This window comes from Ambystoma mexicanum, chromosome 6p (assembly GCF_040938575.1).
Source record: "Ambystoma mexicanum isolate Mex_15411 chromosome 6p, UKY_AmexF1_1, whole genome shotgun sequence".
Taxonomy (NCBI): domain Eukaryota; kingdom Metazoa; phylum Chordata; class Amphibia; order Caudata; family Ambystomatidae; genus Ambystoma; species Ambystoma mexicanum.
Window position 1 is genome coordinate 109,465,252 of NC_090935.1, and position 24,986 is coordinate 109,490,237.

General features: G+C 46.9%; 1 protein-coding gene across 3 annotated transcripts in view; it reads right to left on the minus strand.

Annotated features, from left to right (window-relative positions):
* Positions 1-24,986, minus strand: part of LOC138511252 (protein unc-13 homolog B-like) — a 2,171,549-nt gene that overhangs the window by 1,937,893 nt on the left and 208,670 nt on the right. The window lies entirely within an intron of this gene.

Below are 24,986 nucleotides of genomic sequence, written 5' to 3' on the forward strand. Positions count from 1 at the left end.
GGTCTTGAACCTTATTGATTTCAAAGCCTTGAGGATAGTGCTACGTGCCTTCTATGGCACTAGTCCTGAATACCTACAGACCAAATTTCAGCCTTATGTGCCTTTTAGTGCCCTCTGTTCTGCAGATGCACTCTTTATCTTGGTGCCACAGTTTAAACTGAGCAGACGCGTGGACCAGGCTTTCTCTTTGGCAGCCGCTCTACTATGGAACAAGCTCCAACGTGCCATTAGGGCCACTGTTGATCATATGACTTTCAGTCAGCTGTTAAAAACCTCCTTGCTTTATGATTTTCTGGTTTCTCTACTTCTCTGTCAATCTTATCCTGACATGATCTCCCAATTTGAAAAACTCTAGCCCACAATACTTTACCCCCTCATCTTACTCATACTTCATCCTTGTTTTGTTTGTTACCACAGCATCGTTATCCACACATGTTCACCTTTTCCCAATTTTTCATTTAACATGCATTCCAACCAGCTCAGGTATCTTGCATCTTTAGGACTCCTTCCCCTCATCAATTCATAAAGGTAATTTACCAGTGGATGAGAGTTTGCTTACTCTGTAGGCATAGAACATCCTGCAAATGTCCTCATCTAACTCCAACCATGCAGTTTAATCTAATTGTACTGTATCTTCGATCACTCAGTTGAAGTGTTCTAGCAACCCATTTGCCTATGGGTAGTACAATGGTGTGGTTATGTGCCCAATTGCATTCTCCTTTATGAACCTAGTAATTTTCTCTGACACAAGTTGTGTCCCGCTATCCATGACAATTTCACAAGTTACACCTTCCCTGTGAAAAATATGTTGAATTTTTATCACAACATCTGCAGTCAATTCTCTGACAAACTGGACTTCAGGCCATTAATAATATCAAGACCAGTGCATATTTCAGTGTTCAGGTTATGAAATGGTCCAATAATATCCATTGCCACTTTACTCTATAGCTCCATCTGTATCTCAAATTATACCAATAGTGGTGTCTTAGTGACCAATATGTTATCTCTCATGTTACATTGCACACATTCTCCGACATGGTCTATTTTGCTGTCAATGGCCGAGTATGAGGGATTGGGAGTTAGAAGAGAAAAAGAATAGTAGAGAAGGGTGCAGGGCTGGGGTGCAAGGAGAGGAAGAAAAGAAGGGGTTGAGAATAGTCCAGGAATGTAGTGGAAGGGTGAGTAGGGCAACATATCAGTTTGGGGAAGAAGAGTGGTGTAGTGCAGAGAGTAGTGGTAGAGTGTAGAAGTGATATCAGAGGGACAGGGGAGAGAGTCAGGGGAAAAGATGTAGGAAGAAGAAAAGATGTAGTGAGGAGAGAAGCTGTGGGAAGGCGAGAAGCTGTAGGAAGGCGAGAAGCTGTAGGAAGGCGAGAAGCTGTAGGAAGGCGAGAAGCTGTAGGAAGGCGAGAAGCTGTAGGAAGGCGAGAAGCTGTAGGAAGGAGAGAAGCTGTAGGAAGGAGAGAAGCTGTAGGAAGGAGAGAAGATGTGCAGAGGCAGAAAATTAGTAGGTGAAGGAGAGTAGTAAAGAGTGGGGCTTGAGGGTATGACTGCACATCCATATACTACACGATACGACTAACATCCTTGATAGTGTAGGGCCAGTTTAGGGGATTCCCTGAGCAAGCTTATATCGACAGGGCATTTGCCTTTAGGTCTTCACAACTCGCTGAAGAAAGACATTAGATAGTAGGGGTTAACGATCGCTATGGACTAATCTGGTTCAGGGACAACTGGGGGAGGTAACCGGTAAAACAAAAAAAATGAGAGTGGGTCGGCCTTAGCGTGCCCACACCAAATCCTCCTCTTGAGCCAAGACCATTTCATTAATCTATCCGCTTGTCCTATTACTGAAGAATCAGCTTGTATTGTCATCAAACCAGTCGACTCATATTTGAATAATATGTACAATTTCTGTTACCATTAAAAACCCTTGAACTCTTAAGACTCATCAATTTCTTGTGCCATCTGTGAAAAACAGATACTTAGCAGCAGGAGGACTTGTGATAAAACTGTTTGTATTCAATGCTTGTTTCAGATCGTAGCATCAGTGTTTCTGCCTTGCTTAGATGATTTGGTCAATACAAGTACAAGTATTCACAATGAGGGAGCGTGGAGAAGGTGAAAAGAAATTAATTATGGGTACACAGATTGAGCCCCTAAAAGATCATATGGGAATCTGTACACCACCAAATAACTGCCAGCATGATAATGCAGTTGCATTGGAAGAATGACTTATTAGGTTGGCATGAGAGCTTTCAAATGGCAGCTGTTGTAATCCAGACACAATTTTTGCAGAATAACAAACAAAACAAGAAGGGACTCACCAGAGAGACAGAGTGGACCCTCAGTATGGAAGACAGTACCGTTGCATCGACTTACGATAGAGTCTGCTTCAGATACAATCACCCTACTAGCCGACAAGGAGACCTTCCTAGTGATGTATCGCTCTAGCTGTGGCAATTGCAGGCTAAAGAAATCAATCACTTGAAAGGGCAAGGAAATCCACAAAGCTGGAAAACACCAGGCTGTAACAAGAGAGCAGGATCCGTACCCAGCCTTCAGAAAAGTAGATAAAACTATGTGAAGACCTCTAGACTAACCTGAATGAATGAAGTGATGGACCTTCATTGGACCAATTGGAGGAACACTTCCACAATTTTCCTAGGAATGCAATTGGAAATGAATAAAGTAAGGTCACCTACCTATCCCCTCTAGAGCCCTTTCATTCCCCCAGGTGTTCTCCTTACCGCAGAGGAGGTAGTTTGTCTTCCGGTATGTTTGTCCAGAGAGTGGAGCCGGACTCAAAACATAGCAAAAGGGAAGGAGTGTTAGTAGGGGGACTAACCAGAACGGCACGAGGGATGTACTAGAGTCGGGTTGGTGCACTGGGTGAGAAGATCCTCAAAGTGTCCAAAGTTTGGTGCACTTTACACCATGGAATGAGATCTGGTTAGGTATTAGATCCTCGTACTCAAATGGCAGGTACATGTTCATATGCAGCATGAATATGGTGTATATAGAGGCAATGCAGAAAATGTGGATAGTTCAGCATAACCTCTGAGATATGGCGAGGCTAACGTGCAGAATAGAAAATGAACAGTAAGTCCAACTAATGCCCCGTGTTACTGGGCTGTCAGTAGCTGGGAAACAGAGCCTCGGTGTAGAAAGCGAGACTAAAATGCCGACAATTGTATTTAGACACACTTCCTGCAAAGGAAATAGCTGGATGCCGGAGGAGCCCCTGTTAATGAGCAAGGCTATTAATGTGCTGTGCTCGGAGTTCCATGAGTGGGGAGAGTATAGCATGACACGTAGCAAAGAAGCCATGGGCGGAACCTGAAACTGTCTGTAAATAATCAGATTCAAGGGAAAAATGTTCATCAGGTGCTGAAAACAAGAATGTGAACGAAGCTGCAGGATAGCGGTTATAACAAGCACCCGTTTGTTACACGGGCTTAGTTTAAATAGAATGGGGCAGTTCAGAGGCAGAGCCAGCGTGCAAAGTGACGTCAGATGTCACGTGACGTTGGGAAAGCAAGGGCCTCGCCTTAGCCAATCGATGTCCAAGAACCATACAACGTCACCACGGAAACCGTGCAGACAGCCTCCATTGAGTAAAGAATGGTCTAACCGCTGTTCTGAAAGCCCATGCTTTGCGATCGTTATTGGAACAAGAAAAACAGCGTACACTAGCGAAGACGCGACCAGCAGGCATGACAGCAGCCTCCAGGGGTTCAACCAGCCAAACCAGCATTTAAATCTGTAGCTAGAAGAATCCACTTGGACTAGATCACCATTGATAAATCCTATAAGGATCTAATTATTGACCTTCGTATTCTCCCTCAACCAAAGAGCTACCATGACCGAGTGGGGTTGCGGCTGAAAACAGATAGAGACAAATTAGTAGACCAAAATGAGAAGGATATGCATTTGGTCATTTTGAAGAGTAACAATATATGAAGTATTGAAGGGGGAAAAAATGTTTGGGGTGTTATACCAGTGACTCTGACATTTTGTAAAAAGTGATGACCTATCGGACTCCAATATTCCCAGAGTAAGGTTAGTGTTATGAAACCATAATATTGCATCATCCAGTATGTATACTAAAGGGAAACCGGATACAAACAAACTGGCACAATTTCAGCAGAGACACAAATAGGCCGATTCATGTAATTCCTCACAAAAGTGTCGCACGCGGCTGGCGCACAGCGTGCCCGTGCGAATGTCTGCGCCAGCCGCGTGCGATAAAATCAATTTCCGCGCACAGCGTATTCATGGATTCTCGCCTCCAAAAGCAGACGTGGCACAGCGACCCTGCACCAGCGCCAGTTACGCCCCCAAGAACGCCCTCGCGCAAGGAAAAGCCATCAAGATCGCAAAACCATTGCAAAGGGCTGCGCCAACGCTGTACCAGTTTACCGGACTGGCAAACAGCAAACGCAAAGCGGGGTACGTGTATTACGGGTTTCGGGAACATGCGTGCGCGAGAAGTCTCACACGCGATCTGGCCTGGGGGAGCGTGTGCGTGTATTTCAGAGGTGCAGGAGAAGTTCCACACGCGATTGTCCTGGGCGCGTGTATTCCAGAGGTGCGCGAGAAGTTCCACACGCGATCGGGCCTGGGGGAGCGTGTGCGTGTATTTCAGGGGTGCGCGAGAAGTTCCACATGCGATTGGCCTGGGGGACCGTGTGCGTGTATTTCAGGGGTGCGCGAGAAGTTCCACACGCGATTGGCCTGGGGGAGCAGGGGACGTGTATTTCAGGAGTGCGTGAGAAGTTCCACACGCGATTGGGCTGGGTGCGGGTATTCCAGGGCTGCGTGGGAAGTTTTACACGCTCGCCTAAAACACATATTCGTGGAATCGAATGTGGCCAATCCGGAAAAACGTACGCCAGCAGGAAGTAGGCGTACGTCCACCCGCACAGCATAAAAGTGCACGCAAACAACAAACAAGCTCAGACGCCAGGATGAACATACCGTTCCTAGCAGCAGTGGCCGTGGGATACCGCAGGAGGAGGAGGAGGCAGATAGTCCGGGTCAGAATTTTTACACCCAGAACCAGCCTTTTTGGGATGCCTGATGACCATGTGTATGGGAGGTACAGGTTTCCACCTCACATAATACTCGACCTGGTCAGTGAGTGGGAGGATGACCTCACATCAACCACCCTGTGCTCCCAAGCACTCAGCCCCCTGGAGAAGGTCCTCAATGTACTGCACTTCCTGGCCACTGGATCATTTCAGCGGACAAGTGCCATAGTGGGGGGGGTGTCACAGGCCACGCAGTCACGCTGCCTACACCAGGTCTTGGCCATCATCACTGCACGCCCATCAGTCCGCAGGCACATATACCTGCCCAGAACACCTGCAGAAAGGCAGGCTGTTGCCCAGGATTTCTACAGGGTGGCACAATTCCCCAAAGTGCAAGGTGCCATTGATTGCACCCATGTGGCTCTACGTCCCCCCAGGGCAACTGAGCACATCTATAGAAACCGCAAGCACTGGCATTCCATCAACGCCCAGGTAGTATGTGATGCCAAGGGAATCATCACCTCAGTATACGCCAACTATCCAGGCTCCACCCACGACAGTTTCATCTACAGAATGTCTACCCTAAACCGGGACATAGAAGCTGGGCGGCATGGCGATACATGGCTGCTCGGTGAGTATAAATGCCACTGCACATGCATGCATGTCAGATACTGAGTAAAGTCACAACCCCACTAATGATACCCATCACCACCTCCCCAGGGGACAGTGCCTACCCTCTCAGCACCCACATGATGACGCCAATTCGGAACCCCGCCTCGCCACCCCAGGTAAGATACAACACAGCCCACATTGCAACCCGGGGCATCGTGGAGTGCACATTCGGAGTGCTCAAGTCACGCTTCTGCTCCCTTGACTGTTCTGGCGGGCAGCTGTTATACGCTCCCCCAGTAGTGTGCAGGATCATAGTGGCAGCATGTGTCCTGCACAACGTTGCAACACGTCGGGGCCTGGCCGTGAACATGGTGGTGCCCCCACATCCCCAACCACATGCATGCCCACTGCGCATGGGAGGGGAAAGGGCACGGGGTGAGGCAGCCCGTAGGTAGCTCGTGGCTAATTACTTCACATAAAATCACACCCCTGTGGAGTGCACACAGCCCTGGCACATACCAGCTGGCAATCAATGATGATTGTAACTGACAATCATGATGTGTCAATGGACAGTCAACTGTCACAACCATACCAGCCTGAGATTGTACATCTGGAAGTGTTCCATTGTGTGCTTCCCTACCTACACAAACACCACCAATGCTGTGTTCAAAAGACACACTTCTATGCTGCTAAAATCATTACCCCCTTGCAAGACACAACATGACAACACTGCCATGTCACCCAATCCCTCCCCAGCACCGCCACCCAACACACCATGGCATGACATGCCATGCGAGAGCAAACAAAGTCATCCCCCAGACATGACACGTGTCACAAGTAATGGAAACTGGCCACACACAATATGCCCACATAAATGTAGAAACAACAACACACATGACCAAATACTTACCACAATACAATAGACATAGCATAAACATGACAGTACTAAGGCAAAGGATATGTAGTCTTACAACATGAGAATGCCAGCACATCCACCACCTCCAACTGTACAGTGTTGTTGCCACGCACATCTGGAAGTCTGCTCACAACATGAGCTCCATCTCCAACGTGGACGGCCTTGAGAAGACATGAGGAATGAACCTGAAAATTAGGAGGGAGACATGGATGCACAAGCACACATCAATACACCATGCAGTGCACAATACAACAACAATATGCACTAGGAATGTATACACAGCATTGACTACAGACTGCCCACACATGTCGCGGGAGTCCAACGTCACTGTGTTAGTCACTGTCACTTGGGCACACCCTTTGCAAGCCCATGGAAACAGGAAGCAGGAGGGGTGTGTGTCTCACGAACCCAAGCATCTAACCCAAACTCAGGACAAGCCTGCATGTGCCCAGCCGGAATACAGTGAATGCCCACGGGAGCCACACAAGGCAACACACTGCAACAAAAAATCAAAAATCAAAAATGGCCATGTGTGGGCCAGAGGGGGTGGGGGAAGCCACCCAGGAGGTCCAAGGACAGGGTGCCCACCAACAGCCACCTGCGTGAATGTTGCGAGAAAAAAAACACCTCCATGGGCTCATGGCCTGTACGGCTACTAAATAGTGGGAGATTCACTGCTGGATTCGCTCTCCTCAACCTCTGCTGCTGCAGCCACAGGAGGTGGTGGTGCTATGGGAGGCAGCCCACGCAAAGCCCTAGTTTGGTCCTCCATGGCAGCAAGCATGCGGGTGCGGAAGGCCTCGTTCTGGAGGGATATGGTGCGGAGATCCCCATGCAACACCCGACGTGTTGCCCGTACCTCCGCCCGAGTTGCCTGCATCTCTGCTGAGAGTGTACGGGTGACGCGCTCCAGCAGCTGTTCCGTCCTGGTGACAGTGGAAGCCTCAAGGTCCACAAGAGTCTGCCTGAGGTGCCGGACCTCTCCCCTCAGGGCTTCCCTCTGTCCCTGGGCATCTATAGAAATGGATTCCCTCAGATTGTCCAGGGCCGCCTGTCTGTCCCTGTTGGACGCCAACATGTCCTCCCGGACTGATTGGCAAATGGAGTCTGTTGCCTGCTGTAGTAGCTCCATCTGCCTTTCTGGGGGGACAATGGAAGTGGCCACCCTCTCCATGGCTTAAGCAATAATTTCTGATGATGCTGCCTGTTGGTTGGCCATACCGTAAATGGATTGCTCCAATGCGGTATTGCCCGGTGGCGGACGGCCACCGCGTTGGCGGGCACCACACCTGTCTGGGGCAAGGCGAACTGCGCCTTGCTGTGTCGGCACTGCCTGAGGCTGCAGGACTGCATTTCCCCTCTGAACTGCTGGCCCAGGAACAGGATCAGATTTTGCGGCGTGTGGCCCTGCATCCGTAACCACCACAGGCGCACCTACCAACACTGACATCCCCATAGTGAGCTCTACCTCTGGTGCAGGTGGGTCGAACAGAACAGTATCCCTTCCATGAACACATACCTGCGAATCCACATAGGCCTCATCCGAATCAACACCTGAAAAGAGTTCTGGGGAGGTGCAGCCAGGGACACCCCTGGACAGTATGGCCTGCAGCAAGAGAGGGTTCTCCCCCACCACCAAACCACGTCCCCCACTGGTGCCTGGCCATGCTTCAGATCCCTCCTGGGCCTGCACCATCTCCTCTCCCTCAACAGCATCAGGTGCGTCATCCTCTGCAAAAACATGAAAGACAAAAAATGGAAACAGGCATTAGCACCATGGCACGCTATTAGGCCAGACAAGCTACAGTACCAGTACTTGATTTACACATGCCCCACATGACTATAACCCTCCCATGCATGCACTGTCCATGAGTTGGAAGGGGAGGAAAATGTCAGACACTGATGACACCAAGATGGGAGAGCAACACATCAGCTGCATGCTGGCTAGCAGTGCCATCACACATTGGCCTGTGAGTGGCATGTCCAATACACATACATGGCACATGCCATCACACAGATGGCATGTACCATAGGCATGTCATATATGTGACAATAGGGCAGAGTGATGCACAGTAGAACTAGGTGAATTTGTACAATCGGCCTGAATGAACACAGCTAAATACGGAACAATGTTGTAGCAAGATGCCACTTCAAGGGCAACTGGCGCGATGTAGTGCAAAACGCCTACTGTGGCCAGAAGGGATACTGTAATACCCAAATCCCGGGGCGCCGAATGCATTGGATGAAGCACATGGGTGGCCCAAAACACTCAGGCACACACACCCTGACCTGGCACTCAACCAGAACCCCTCCCACAAACATACACATGGATCACACACACATGCATGTGCACTCACCGGACAATGCCTCGTAATCTGGCAGTTCTCCCACACCTTGGATCTGATCCTCTGTGACGTAGGTCCCAGCAACATGCTCATGTAGAGTGAGTTCTATGTCCTCTTGTGGAGACCCACCTCCTGTCACCAGAGTTGCGGCATGACTTGAGGCCAGCTTTTTCTTTGCCCTACGCTTAAGGTCGTTCCAGCGCTTGTAGCACTCAACAGCTGTGCACCTCATAAACCCAAGGACACTTATGCTGTCCGCGATGGACTGCCAGTGTGCCTGACGTCGAGCAGGTGTAATCCTACACCCTGAAGTGACCAACATTTCGGTGTCATGTTCGGACACATACTGCACAAGTGCATCCAGTTCGGCATCATTGAAGCTAGGCTTCCTTGGCGTGCCGGACCGTGTAGCCGTGTCGGGGTCATCAGCCTGTACTGGACGAGCACTCTTCCTCTTTCTTTCTGTGGGTGGTGGGGATCCGGAGTGCCCTACGCCGCTCTGGACACTAGAGGCAGGAGCACCGGTGGACTGTGTAGTAGTAGTGTGCGATGGCACACTGACCACATGACTTTCTGCAGGCATTAGCTGAAGTGTGATGATGGCAGGGGGAACCTCAGTCTGATGTACCGGGACCAACACTGTCCTTGCTGGGAGAGTCAGAGCTGGGGAGGACGGAGCTGCAGCTGCCCCTGAAGCCTCCCCACCCCGCCTACTCGGGGCAGCAGTTGACATGGCTGCCCCTGTACCACGTGGCCTGGTGACACTGGCTTGCGCCGCCACCCGTGGCCTAGACTTGGCGACCTGGGAATCACCCTGTGCTAGGTCAGGTGCCACAACGGGCCGGTCCAACAAGGGCTGAGCAGGGATGGTATCAGCCACGTTTCCCTCAACCATGGGGGGGGGGGAGGGATGTGTGTCCCTGACTGGTCCTCCACACGTGGGGGGCTAGGGGGAGTCTGCAAATCTTGGCCACATCCCCTACCGCGCCCACTACGCCCACCTCTTGAGGCTCGGCCATCTTTGCCACCCTTACCACTTGCTCGCCTCCCAGCCATGGCACTGATGGAGTTGTGCGTATGGGAGTTGCAGTGGACAATTGTCCTGGGCAATTGGGGGTCAAAGGTGTAGGGTACTAGATGGAATTCGTACCCAAGTGCTCTAGCAAGGCTGTATGGAACCCCTGGGGAAAGATGACGGGTCACGCAACGCACAGGCACCCCTAAAACAGAAAATGACGTGCACGCGACCCCTCGTAGACCACGTGCGTGGGAAAAGGAACCTGCACTACGCTGTGGCACCCAGAAACACAAAAATGAACGTATGCGTGTCACACACAGCCTACAATGACCTCTGAAGGGGTACGCTACACACGGGGCTAGCACAGTTGGTAAATACGTGCACGACTCACCGTCTGCCTGGGAAAAGAGCGTGAAAAATAAGCGCGTGTGCGCGTTGGCAACACCCCCGCCAAAAGAAGAATCGTACACTGTCTGAGGAGACAGGACAAAAGGAGAAGTCAACGCTGTTTGAGGAAACAGGTCAAAGAGAAAATCAGAAAAATACTGACAGAGGTAACAGGGAGTACGAACTAGAAACGCTGTGAAGTAAATCGCGTGTGAACCGACAAGAAGTACAGATTTCACCCACTCGCTCTCCACGGGAAGCACGTACAAGCAAATGACGTACTACACGCACCTTTTAAAACCGCACCACACGTCCAACGTCACTTCCGCGTATACGCACTGAGGCACTATCCTCCAATTACGCGGGCTGACACTCGGACGTGCAGTTTTTGGTCTTGTAACATTCCCCCGGGTACAGGGACACGCCCGCGCGTGTCACGTCACAGACGCGCCTGCGCTGTCAGGGCCTTTGGTCCAATGGAATCGCGTACACAGGCCAATCGCGTGTGGAACTTCTCGCGCACCTCTGAAATACACGTGCCCAGGCCAATCGCGTGTGGAACTTCTCACTCACCCCTGAAATACACGCGCCCAGGCCAATCGCGTGTGAAACTTCTCGCGCACCTCTGAAATACACACACACGCTCCCCCAGGCCCGATCGCGTGTGGAACTTCTCGCGCACCTCTGAAATACACGCGCCCGGGCCAATCGCGTGTGGAACTTCTCGCGCACCTCCGAAATACACGCACCCGCTCCCCCAGGCCCGATCGTGTGTGGAACTTCTCGCGCGTGTAGGACTTTGACGCACATTTTTTTTCCTGCGCAGGGACGCTACCGCCTGCTTTTGTGTGGCGGACATGTATGGGGCCTGTGCGCGTCTTTGGCCGTGCGCTGTTTTTCCCTATTCGATTCCATGAATACGTGTTGTAGGCGAGCGTGTGGGCGTTCTGCGCACTTGCCTCCTGTACTTTCCCCGTGACGCCCACATTTTCACGAGTTGTTCCCCATTCTGCGTGTAATGCCCCGTGTTACGCCTACTTTTGTTATGTGCGCCGTGCTATGTGCGAATTCGGTGTGGCCTTAACGCACGGCGTTCGGTGACCTGGGCGCCAGCGTGCGCCGCGCACTTTTTCAGCGCACATCCCACATTTTGCACGTGCCCGGACTTCCACGAATAGATGTGCGATGTTTTCTGTGCGATAATCGCACTTGCACTGCGATTTTCGCTATTTCACTGCGAATCGCACATTTTCGCACGCGTGCGCCGTTTTTTCAGCGCACGTTGATTCCATGAATCGGCCTGAAAGTGTGCTATTAGTCTAGATACTAAGATGATTATGGTCAACCCTTCAGATTTACAAAGATTTGAGGTTATATTTACTCCAGCCACCTGGTGGCACCCTTGGCCCCCATTAAATCATGTGAAATGTTACTATGTATGATCCCAAAGTTTTTTATTTATAAGACACTCTGAAATTCATCAGGTAAGAAGGGGCAAATCCGAAATGGGTAATAATATCAAGAACATTCAGTGGGATTATTTTAGCGGATTATGGAAGTTTGAAACAATAGATCAGCTGTGAACTACATGTAGAAAAATTCAAGCCTCTAAATAAAAAAATAATTTATGAACTGAAGATAAAAAAATGTTACAACTGATGAATGGTCAAAGCGTGTTGCACCGCTTTAAAGAGGAAGAAGAAAATGTCATATTCTTACCCCCAAGACTAATGGATTATATGCACGTTTGGTTCGCTCCGCTGCTTTCGGCCAACAGTGTACGAAGTTTGAAAAGGGCCCATTTTGTATGTATAGCTACTAAAGGCATCCAGTGTCGCTTCAACAAACGTCTTGAGACCGGCATAGGGCAAAACTCAGATCAAGGATCACAGTAGATCAGATCATTTTTTTTTAAAGTCTAGTTTTAAAATACTATCATATTGAAAATGTGCTCTCTTCTTATGGTAACTTTGAACATACTTTAAACCATTTTATGTGTGAGTTGTACATACATATATTGGAAAATGTACGGAATTGATGTATTTGACTTGTCCGAAAAATCTGAGATGAATCACTGAGCTTTGCTCACAGTACATTTGAGGCAAATTCCGTTCCATCTCCGGCGTCAATGTATGTGGCAAAGCGCCATTTCCAATAAGATCCCCGAATGTGCGGAGAAACTGGAATTGGCAGGATATTCACTGGCAGAGACGCCTTTTGCCTGGCATAGTAACGCAGCGAAAACAGGTGCTGCGATGAATACTGGAACTTTGGCTAGATGGGTTTGGTTGCTCGATACTCTCCACTCTGATCATTCAAAAACAGGATGTGCAGTACTTATTTCAAGTTATTACTAAATTCAAATTTATTGAAAATGTGCACAAATCTGCATTCGGAGTAGCTGTGGGTGGGATGGAGATCCTGCAGCTGTGCCCCTCTCGGTCCATACCTCATCTTGCACATGCGTTGATCTCTGCTGTTAGACAGTGTGCAGCAGGTACACACGAGATGCATAGTATCAATACAGTGCATGATACCAACATATATTTCCATCGCAGTTTATTACAGGGTCACATCCAGGTCAGGGAACAATGAATGTGGCGCACAATTAAGTGCTTTGTTTTATTTCTGGTTATTTTTGATAAGGCCTCCAACTAGAATCGCACACAACCCCAACAAATACCGGTGCCACAATGGACTTGGAACCAGGCTGCTGTGTACCAAGAATATACTTATTAATTAATGTATTTCGCCAAAGATCACAAATAGATTACATCAGCCACCAATGTTGCGGCAACACAAGAACAAAATGACTTCTGTATAGCGAACCACACACAGATAAGCCGTCACAATTGTTTCCTTTTAAATCAGCCACCAATACAAGAAAAAAGCAATTCAACACACTCGGTGATAAGAGATTTGGTTAAGCTTTCTCACAGCAACCCTCACCCTGCAAACATCAATTAGGCTTAATTACTTTGAATGGAAGGCAGTGGCAGGTAGTAGGAACACAAGGGGAAACTCGGATTGGGGGTCTGACTCACAGAAACAATATGAAAGGGGTTTCACTCAGCATACAATAGGAAACTCTGATTTTTGGATATTTGATCACAGAACCAATATGGGACATGGAAAGGCAATGGGAAAAATGCGTTTTGCTACAGCTAACACAGGGCTTTTTTTTTATAAGAACAGAATGGGAAAAATCAGTTTTGAGTTGGAATCACAGATGCAATGTAAGACAGAAAATGCAAATTGCAGAGCACAATGGAAAAATCGATTTTGGGATGTTTAGTTGTAGTTTAGTTTAGTCTCGGGAGGAAAAATCAGTGTCAACGTGCACGCCTTGGAAACAAGACGACACAGAGCACCACAGGTTCGATCCTCGGGTCCGCGCTTAGAAGCCTCTGCGTATTAAGCGCATTATAAATAACCAAGCACAATTAGCGCAGTTGCAATGTGAAAAAGCAAATGCAAATAGGAAATTTGTTTTGCAGAGCACAATGGGTACACAGGAGCAATTTCGTTTTTGCACCTTGCATAGGCACAGGCACTACTGGGCTTCCCACTTCTGATTTAACATGAAGGGGATCAATGGGGAATTTAGTTTTTACACCCGGCGCCCATACGTGGCAGCAGGGTTTGGGATTAATTGTTTTGGCAGTTCTTTATGTCTATACTGGTTCAAAACACACAGGGAAAAGATTGTTGGTTTTGAATGCCAACAATACAGATCTTGTGAATTCAATGGGGAAATGAATTGGTTTACTTTGATAAATATGCTAGCGATCTACACAGACAAACAGGATATTTTCAATTGGGAAATAACGAAAACAATGCTGGAAGAATATGGGGTCTACACAATTATGGCTTTGGGGTAGATTTGATTACAGTAGAGGTCTTGACTGGGCATCAGAACACACCGCTGTGCCAGCAAAGGAGTCAGTCAAGGGTCTCCTCCCTTTCCTCCAAGGGCTCCCAATCCGCTTCTATGTCTCCTGGTTCTTGCCTCCAATGCAAGACTTAGGCCTCTCTGCTGGGATGTTATTCGCCAGGTTTCAGCAGCAGGTCGCCTCTTGGAATTATTGGAAGAAGTCTAGCTCTCATGCAAACTGGCTTATTTATAGCGAAAGTGACATCAAAAATGTGTCATTATTCCCATGAAAGGGATTGGTTGATTATCACTAGCCCCCTTCCACCTGTGTGGCGATAGCACAAGAAGATGGGGTGGGGGGAGTGCTTTGGTTTAGCGTGAGAGGAGAGGGCTTCATCATCTCACTTTGACAGCTGGGCTTGGCCTGCTTTAAAACACAAAAATCTCATAACATGGCAAGTACCCTTAATTTCCAAATCTTTAAATGTATGACCATATTTATAAGAACTACATTTTAAAGCAAATCAGATGAAACTGTTTGAGTCTGCACATCCTTTCTATGCAGAGATACAGTTTTTCTCCATTTACTCAGGAACCATATCAGTGAAAAATATGCTATTTTACAGGCGTCATTATCATTGGCATGCTTTTAGCAACTTTCGCATCTCTGGGAACCACGAGGAGGCCCAAATCACATTTTCATTAATAACTTTAGTTGCGTTTATCCCACCAAAATTGTTTTAGTATGGTTAGAAGTGGTTGATGTACCCTGCTCATTTTATGCAATAAAATGTGTTTCTCCCATTGTAATCCCGGTGCAGTTTCACTCCTCATTTGCTCGGCCCACAACTTTTTTTTAAAGTTTCACTTCTTCTCTTTTGGCACATGACGTTAACAGTGCTGCCTAATGGCCATTAATGTTTTTTTTCTTTTATGAAACTTGTAGGCTGCAGAACAGACCAGACTTTTTCTGGTCTTCACCTCATTTCTGATCTCAAACGTACTCCTGCTTGTATTTTTAAGGAAGGGCACTTGATGGATGAAGACAAGACAGATCTACATCACAACCTTAGCCAATGTAAAATTAGCATTAGGGCCACATTATCCCTTATGGTCAATAATCATGTCTCCTCATGAAGATTGGGAATGTCCCACTTGGGAGTACCAGGTTCTCAATGGTGCTGATTTTTCTGCAATTCGCATTGCCCGAGAGCTCACTGCCATACAGAGCAGCCTGCCTTGCTTGAGCCTTGTACGCCTGCAAGAGTGGGGCCATCAGCCCATCTCCAAAATCATGAGAATTTGGTGATGGCCCCACTATATCTGACAAGTGCTCCCTCTACCTTGGCAAGGTGTTGCTCCCATTCACAGGAACCAGTAAATCGTAAAAGGCAGTGGTCTTCCTTTATTTTGGTGTGAACATTCTGAGACTAGGATTAGGCCACTCTGCAGGGGGGATTGCAAAGGAGGAAGAAACATAGAAATGCCAATTCTAATGCATCAGTATTTCTGAGACAGTACTGCACTTAATAGGGGAAGAGCCATTGCTTCTTTAAGGCTCCCATAAGCCAGTATAGGTCTGACAACATTTCAGAGCGCATTTCAAAGTTGAAGAACCAGGAAGGAGAGAAATGTTTCCAAGTCTCTTCTACATGTAGAAAATAACTAGGACTAAATGGGAGAAAGAATGTAGAGGAAGGGACGGAGTCGGTCTTTCTTACAATTCTAGGTATAATAGCAGAAATCTTCTAAAGGTTTTGAGGTGCCCAAGCTTGGTTAGCTGCTAAAGTTATATGGAAGGTATGATAAATCTGGGGACTTCGTCCTTTTTTCCCTAAAGGGAACCACCCCCTTTGAAGATAGCGAGGCGAGCCCGCTGAGCAAAACTCTCCCTAAGGGTTTGGGAAAACAAGACCTCACTGGGAGAGTATTATCTGCCTGCATGGGAGTAAGAAAGACTGGCATTAAATCTATGAATTGGGCTCAAGGTAACACTGACATTACCTGTAAGTGTTTGGCTCAAGGTCATGCTGAACTTTTCACAGGCTCAACAGCCGGTGGTAAAAAATCCCCCCTTTTGAATCTCAGAGCGAGAATATAGGGCCAACAAGCCATGAATGGAAGAGGAGAAAACCAATGCCATGGCAAGCCTCCGACATGAGAATGGTGTCAAGTGGCAGAGCCGTGCAGACCAGCAGAGCCGGTAAGCAGTACGGAAGGAAGTGGAAGGCAGTGACAGCACAAAGCAAACCATACCTGGAGGCACAACCACAGAGGACGCAGTGGGCCCGGGACCCGCACCCAGATGCCGAATCCAGGAACGAAGGGAGGACTGGGGTCCTCCTCTCCCAACCAGAGAGCCAACCAGTGGGATAAAGATGAGACAAGCAGAATGCAGAACCCGCTAGTATCCAGTGCAGAGGAGCGGCAAGCCATGGAGACTGCTACCGTTGCTTATGAGTCAGACTCACTGGAGAAATACCTGCAACACAGTATCTATGTGGGCAGCCAAGCTCGGAGGGAGGAGAGGAAAGAACCAGTGGGGAAGAGGAAAGAACTACCCTAACCCCATTCATGAGTCGCATGGACCAGAGAGAACACCACAAGAGAAATGGTTGCCGAAGCCCAAGAAACCAAAGCAGTACAAACCTCTAAAAGGGTTACAGACTCACGAGAGGAAAGAGCCGGAAAGAAAAGAGGGGTCACCGATATCCCAAGGAGTGAGACATTGAGACAGAGTAACCCACAGGAGTCACAGGGGCACAATAAGCAAAGTGAAGAGCAGATACCAGGGCACCATGCAAGGTAGTGGAGAGAGATCAGGGAAATATCTCTCCAGCCAAACAAACTTGGACATTTTTTTTTTCAGAAACTTGAAACTTTTTCTTTGAACTTTGGGTTTCATTGAGGGGAATGGTTATGTACCAATAACTATTGGATCCCTGGGACGCCAGAGATTGTGGTGAAAAACCCGGAGCGCAGGGCACTCATCTTATTTTCTTTTATGTTTTTCTAAGTGGTAGGGCCAGTATGGTGAATAGGTTTGGACAGAGTACTATTTTTATTTTAGACTATTGACGAGCACCTTAATGTAGTTTTGTTAGCCGATGGAACTCCCTTTTAGTTGTAGGATCAATGAGGACATAAAACTGCTATATTTAAACCATGTCCTATGTTCCTAGTCCTCCTCCTAGCTTGCCTCAATGGCCATGAACTGGTCCACATCCCTTATGACTAAAAATGGAGTTGTATCAAGTGTGAGAGTGGAGTTGCAAATGTAAGCAAGAGAAAGGCAATTTAAAGGACGTTTTCATAGGCATAGCCTGGAATAAATAAGTGGGACATCAGGATGTGGTCTACTACAACAAATGCAGCTGAGAGGTCTAGGAGTATGAAGGTTACCCATGCTATCCCGATCCCCAAAAACTTTAGAGTATCCAGATTGTCGGCACAACCAATTTGGTGTGGTCATGGTGTTTGAATCCTGCTTGCACGGGCTCTAGCAGCATGCTGTCCTCCATTAATAATATTGAGTATAGCCACCTCTGCCTGCAGGCTTTGTCAAAAAACCTATAATTCCAACGAGGTTGGTTAGTTAATGAACACATGAACTAGGGAGCACTAGGACAGAAATCTTTCATGTCATGGTTCAAGAACAAACTATCAACTCGTGTCACAATGGCACCCTCTCCTTTATTTTTCCAGGCCAAACAATCTACCCTCTTTTACCTCAATTGGATATTCCTGAACCACCAGGTCGTACACCTACCCACACATAATCCCATCACAATGATCGATACACCACACAACCCGCTGTCACCATAAATGGACCACCACAAAAGTGTTTCCCTAAAGCAAACTGATGCCAGAAAACTGCAAATTACACTGCTTCTTTCGACTGAGAGACAGCCAGCTCAGTGTCGGGATAGTCAAAGACCAATGGAGACTCCATGAAGTTCACTCGCTACCACGTCATGGGTCTGCTTATGGAATACCAATAATTCTCTGCTCCATTAAGAAATAGCACGCAGCAAATCACATGGAGTTTCACACATACAGGAGGAACTTCCCAACGAACTGACCCCAAACAGTGGATTTTAAATGACTTAAAAACAGTAGATCGAGCTGAAAGCTCATTGTAAGTTATGGTATTTCATTTCTAACAGTGCGTGAAGGTCGAAGAGGGTCAGAAATCTGAATAAAGCAGCCAAAGAGCACAGCCAGTGCTTCCTTTGTACTAAAAATACTTATTTACTAGCTCGGCATACAGCTGGAGATCAAAGCTGAAGTTGACCATTGTGAATGCTTTCTCAAGACTAACCGAAAGACTGAAAATACAAAACACATCGCACCCACGCTTTCACCTTGGTCACCACAGCACAGCACAGATTTAACTTTAAGCCTGATGGAATGGCTTTCAATTCCTGGGTGAAGCATGACGTTTATTTCCATTAATCTTTCAGTGTTTGTGTTCCTATGTCAAATATCTAGCCTTTTTATCAGAATAAGCCTAACCGAAATGGGCAGCAGAGTACTGTACAGTATTGTACAATAATATAAATACATATAATCTATATGAAAACAATTATAAAAAAGGAAATAAAGTTACAGTGACATTATTATATTACAGAAACAACCCAAGCAGAACCGAATTCACTTTTGTCAGAAAATAAAACTGGTTTTAGTTGCTTCTTATGTGGCAGGAGAGATGGATTTAAGCATAAGGGTACTGTGCGATGGCTCCAGGTGATAGTGGGAATAGTATGAAAAACCCTGCTCATGGGGGTTTTCCATCCTGGCTTTTTCAGCATGCGTGTTTGAAACCTTAACAGCCTTGCTGTCGACCAAGATCTCATAAGCACTTTAGGAGATGGGCCACCGGTGGTAGACTGTCGAAATCAACAGAACGGTCATGGAGGACGAGGAGGCAAGAGTCACCATTATCCATGATTTGGAGAGCATCATCCACCACGCCTGGATGGTGGTTTTCTCAAGGCGGCACATGGGGCGGAACCCTGACTGATAGTTGTTTAGAAAGTGTGGTTTATAGATGTTGGGAGTCCATTAGGCGAAGGCTCATCAATTGTTTAATGATGTAGGCCGGAATAATATTGTCACAGTAGGAACTAGGTTTGAGGTAGGCAACTGTTTTTAGGAGGTCTGTGTAGGGGGGGTGGGAGGAGGGTGGTGAGAGAGAGAGGGAGAGAAAAAAAAGTTACCAAGTATTAGCACTAAGCCAAAGGAAGCCCCATTTCTAAAAACACTGGGACATATTAGAAAACCATTACTCCATGACAAGTGCAGTATGGCAAGGTATGTGCACCAGGGCAACATTTGAGAACATGGCCTACATACCTAGGTCCCAGAGTTAAAGCCAAACAACAATTAGAAGTTCTAAGCAGATGACTAATTCAGGACCCAGCAATAGAACTCGCACGCAGGGTGCACCACCATGTCGTGCTGAAGAAACATTGTGCTACTGTTAAGGCTGTGTATGTTGCCCGTCTTAAATGGAGAGATTTCCCTCAAAAAGTAGCTTTAAATGACTTCCAATATAGGAAAACACTAGTTCCACTTCAAATCTCAAGTAGGTCCCAGATTCTTTTCTAAGAAAACCTTTAATGCAGCAAATTAACCATCAAATGCTACAAAAAGTCCATGTAATAAACATGAAAGTTCTTTATATTACATCAAGTAGCTGAATTACTAAGAAAATACGTTTACCACTGAAATGAGTGCCATTACTCGTTAAAATACTTAGAAAAATACACTGGCACCCTACAAATAGCAGGAAAACTTGATGCTGGAGCAAGACTGAGCTAGCGCAATGGGATCCCAGGAGGATGTGTTTTGGGCAGAGATGGCAATAATGGCCTAGGGGCTAGCATGTCAATGTGCAGTCCATAGGTGGGTAAAAAGCCACACTGCCACAAGCCCATCTATGTCCCTCCTCACAGTCCCTCTCACTCATGGACAATAGTTTCAGCTTATAAGCAGAGCTTACAGCGCCACTGTATGGATAAAACTAAAAACCTATTCCTGTGTAGCACAAGTAATTGTGTGATGGGAAAAAAACAGCCAGCTGTTCAGATGGTACAACCAGAGTATTTAGCAGTGGCAGCTACTGTCCACTGTATGCTCTGTGCTAGACCAACAGGTGGGAGAGCTACCATTGTATCCCTCACAGAGTTTTTCCCTCTGGGATAATTATTTGAGATGAACTTGACCAACACAGCAAGGGCCAGCCCTTAGGCAGACAGCGTGGATGAAGCACGGCTGGTGAGGGATCGGCTTTGACTTTGGTGATCCAATGGTAGTTTGATTTAGAGGTAACAATAAGTACCTGCTGGCTTACTTTGTGGACCCGTTGCTAAAGGTTAACGTTGGCACTTTTCTCATCTGCCTATGTAGGTGAAGGAGTTCTCGCAGCAAACATCACAAAGAACAAACACTGTTCAAATGTGCAAGGATACTTTTCTGAAACACCCTTTATTTCCAGGTACACCAGGAACATCACGCCTAACATTGAAGGCATCAGCAACTTGAACCTCAATCGTCTTGAAATCTGTTTTTAGCATTTGCAAGGTTATCATGAAGCAAGACAGACAACAGGTTCACTGTTGTAAAATAGAGCTTTTTATTTCTCAAATGTCAGGATGGAGTAAGGCCTAACTTGCCCTATGCTAAGGTGGGATTTCCCTACCTAAAGAAACTAAGGATCGACTCTCGTAAAGTTCAACTTAAAAGTGTGTCTGTGTCTAAAACCTATGCTTGGCCTCACAACTAAGACTATAGAATGTTTAGGTATGTCAGCAACCAAAGTAAGGTTTTCAAAGTAAAGTTCTTCCAGCTCTTGGTGCGTTTTCAGCTTCTTCCTTAGACTCAAAACAGCTCCACAAAAAGGTGTTGGAGCTCCCTTTCCCAACTTCAGCAAAGTTCCAAACAACCTCAGGTATTCCCTTCCCCAAAGATCAATACAGTTCACAGTAAATTCAACTTTGCAACTTCAATCTCATTGTTTTCCGTGGCTCACTCCTAGTAGGGGGCACTCGGTCTAGGCGCAGTTGTCAGACCATATGGTCCATCCATCAGAGGTCACGCAACCGATAACCCTTTGCACTTTATAACGTTCATTGATTCTCATTGGATTTCTTTCCCACCATATGTTTCCTTTCTGCACTTACGGCCTTAGTCCATTTACACTCTGGTTTCTTCTGGGCAGTTACTGGACTCTGCCTTTCACACACTTCCCTTTGCTGTATTTCCTCCTTGTTATCACCTTGCTTTCATACTAGCTAACAGTGCTACTTATTTTCCTTTCACATGCTTCATCAATTCTCATTACTGGTTTTCACTTGGCTTTTCACTTTCACATTGCCTAAATATCACTCTATTCATAAATACAGATCACATTCTCCCCATTCGTGTGGTATCTTCATTTCACTTGTGCATAGCCTTTCTTTAGTTCGGTATTAAGTACTTGGTTACTCTCTCGAAGCTTAGTAACATCTCTTTGGTCTCCCAACCCCTTCATCATATGCATTTAGTTATTCGGCCCCTTCTTTGGCCCAGATTAAGCACCCAGAGTGTGCAGGTTCAAGTGCCATCTCTCTGTCAATCACTGGTATGTGGCAGCTCCTCTGGGTGATGGTGCGGTCCTCCCTCTGCTTTCCCTCACTCCCCTGGCTCACATCGCCTCTTCTTGACGTTCGGGCTGCCTCCTGCAGTGAAGTGGCAGCTTCTGTTCCCCCAGCTACAGCTGGCGAAACACAACTTGGAGATCGACAGGGCCCTGGTCTCTCTCACTTTTCTCTCCAACCTCAGTGTCCTTCCTGCTCTTCTGCAGCCTATTCACCGGCTTCTACACTCCAGCCTGCTCCATGGCGTCCTGGCTTCCCAGGTGGTTCCCTTCTCTCATGTGGGTAACTCCTTTTTATATGCACCTGTAGCCTTGTCAGGGGTTGCAGGTGAAAGTCCTTGGCCTGGCTACAATTAACTATTACTGGAACATGCCTGATTTCCAGAATGGTCTTCTACATTCTTCTTCCTCATCCCAGTACCAGAGTGGTATCCATAGGTGGAAGTGTGCATTCCTCCTAGTCGCCTCTTCCTCATCCCAGTCTTAAAGAAATCTGAACGGGATATATTTGGAATGTGTCAGTGGGGAAGAGTGATAATAATCTATGAAGGTCGGGGAACGGTAGGATGTATTTTGCCCATTTCTCGATCTACCCAGAGGAGGTGAATGTGGATCTGACCTGCCCATAAGAGAAGTGGTTCTCCTGTTTCTTTTCCCTGTTGCTTTAAAAGTATGTTGTACCTGAGGTTTGTTTTGTAAAGGAGAAAGGGAGGGGGTTTGACAACCTATAAACGCTGTATGGGCGGAGGGTTCATTGTGGAATGGAAATGGGGGATACCGGGTCTCAGCAAAGACACCCTCCTTCCATTCCTCAAGTTTCCTCCACCCAGTTGATCCTTGCTTGCATATCCACCTCCAGGGTCGGGATCCAAACACTATGGCCTTACCCTGGCCACCCGAGTAGAGGATTCTGGAAAGAAGGATGTGAGATGCCTTCAGGCTTCACACACAGTTCAGTATAGGTCCAGCCAACATGGAAAGGATGCTGTGGAACACCTTCAGTGGTTCTGGTCATTGGGGAATACAGACTGGTCAACAAAGGGCAGACAGCATACCATCAGGTGCACAGATGCGTGATTTCTGGTCACTTTAATGGTGTGAAAGGATGATGAGCCTGTACATTGTTTATATAGCAAGTAGTTAGTCTAACCAGCAGCACTTGTGCAAATTGCTGTTGAATTGCTAAGCTGCCCTACAGACAGCGTGCACGTGTGTCTGGACCATTATATATAGCCATAGGGGGAGGCTCATTAGGCCACGTACTGACATTTATAAACACGAACAGTCACTTTAATGCAGAAGACTATCAGATGGCATCTACTCATAGCAGACACCAGCTTGAATAATCGCTATTTGTTACCCGGAACAGGTCAGAAACCAAAATGTGTAGCTGGGTTGTTTTGTGGTGCGTGTGGTTTGGAAACCGAAAGCTGAAGTAGTGACCGAGCAGTCCTGATGAATTGTACATACCTTTGCCTTTTGTGCCATTCCTATTATTGTCACAATCTTAAGTTCCACTTATCTGTTTCTCTATTCAGTTTCTGCCACAGAGGCCCAGGCACCCCTAAATGTTCAATAGCTCCCCTGCAGAGCAGTTCACTCATGTGTGGAGTCGCCAAGAGGACCGTACCTTCCCTGTCCCTATAATGTCTCTCCATCTGCACAGTGATCTACAGGAGGTATGGTGCAGCAGCTTATGCCCCTCCGTGGCCGCTGCCACAGACTTAAGCTCACCCCAGCCAAGAGGCAGCAGGCAATGCAAACAATGGACGCCTGTTATGCATATAACCATTCCTACAGATTCTGCCAATTCTGTGTTCTGCCAGTTTCTCACTGTCTCAACTACTTTTTGGGGTACCAATAATGGGCTGCTTCAGGCCCCAGTTGATAGTCACTGGTGCGGATTCAGAGGTTAAGTGCAGATGTTTTATGCTGATTGACATGACATGCCCAGTGCTGTCTAGCTGTACATTGGACTGGGCTGTAGTAGCACTCACATCCTCATCACTGCTAGAGGGGGTGGTGGTGGCAGCCATGTCTCTAGTGCGCTCACAGTTGGGGATGTGGACTCATTATCTAAGTAACTAATTATCTGCATGTCCCTAGTGAATTAGGTGAGTATGACGGTCATCCTCAGGGTGTTGCCCTACCCTATCTGACCTAACTCACTGCGGAGTACATTTACCAGCCCTAACAGAAATTCTCTTCATCACAAAACCGCATTTCAACGTTTCACCCAAAAACAATGGTGTTGTGTTCTCCTTGGCACAGGTGTAGTGAGCTTTCAACACTGCCAAGAGAATGGCTGCATTTGTTTTTGCTTCAAATCAAGCACAAGAAAAATTACCTGCATTCAAGACAGCATTGAAATTTATTCCTCTTTTCATTTTAAACACCACAAATTTTTGCTCCATTAAACAAAGCCAAGCTGTGTATTTCATCTGATTACCATGAAGTAAGGCAATACCTTCCAGAATGGCATTTTCTTCACTGAGAAAGTCCATGAAGAGCAGAGAATGCTGTTTTCAGTCAACACGGCTTGGATTTCCTTTTGCAATAAACCAGTACACTGAAATTACTGCAAAGGAAAGCAATAGTGCAGCTCTCTCTCTTGTCCCATGTTAATTTCAAAGAAATTCTTGGCAGTATATCTCTGTGTCCCGAAACTGACCATCTGTAAAAGCCCTCCAGAAGGTTAAGAAACAAGAAACTGTGTGTGACAGCAACCACATTTGTAAACTTGACATAAAAGAAAAATGAACCCACATGTAAAATGGTGCATTTACAAATCAGGAGAAAGTGGTTTGAAAGTGAAATGCAATTACAGCCTGTGTGCACACAGCAATAGGATTGAATATGTTGGGGTGGAGGTTTTGCTATAAAATGTGTATAATATTTATTTCCAAAAAGACTTGGTTTCTGTTGAAAGAAAAACAAAAAAAAACTTTGAAACCAGCAGAACAGGTTTTTGGCCCAGGCATTTACTTCAAAGGTGTCCTGCCTCCCATGGGAAAAGAATTACCTCCACAAGTGGACCAGCCCCCATGGGCATATGAAAGGGCCTAAGTGTGGAAGGGTGTCATGGAAACCCTTTGTTCAGGCTGACCCAGGGGAAGACGATTTGGTTGGGGGCTGGCAGGACTGCCAAGACTGCCCACACAG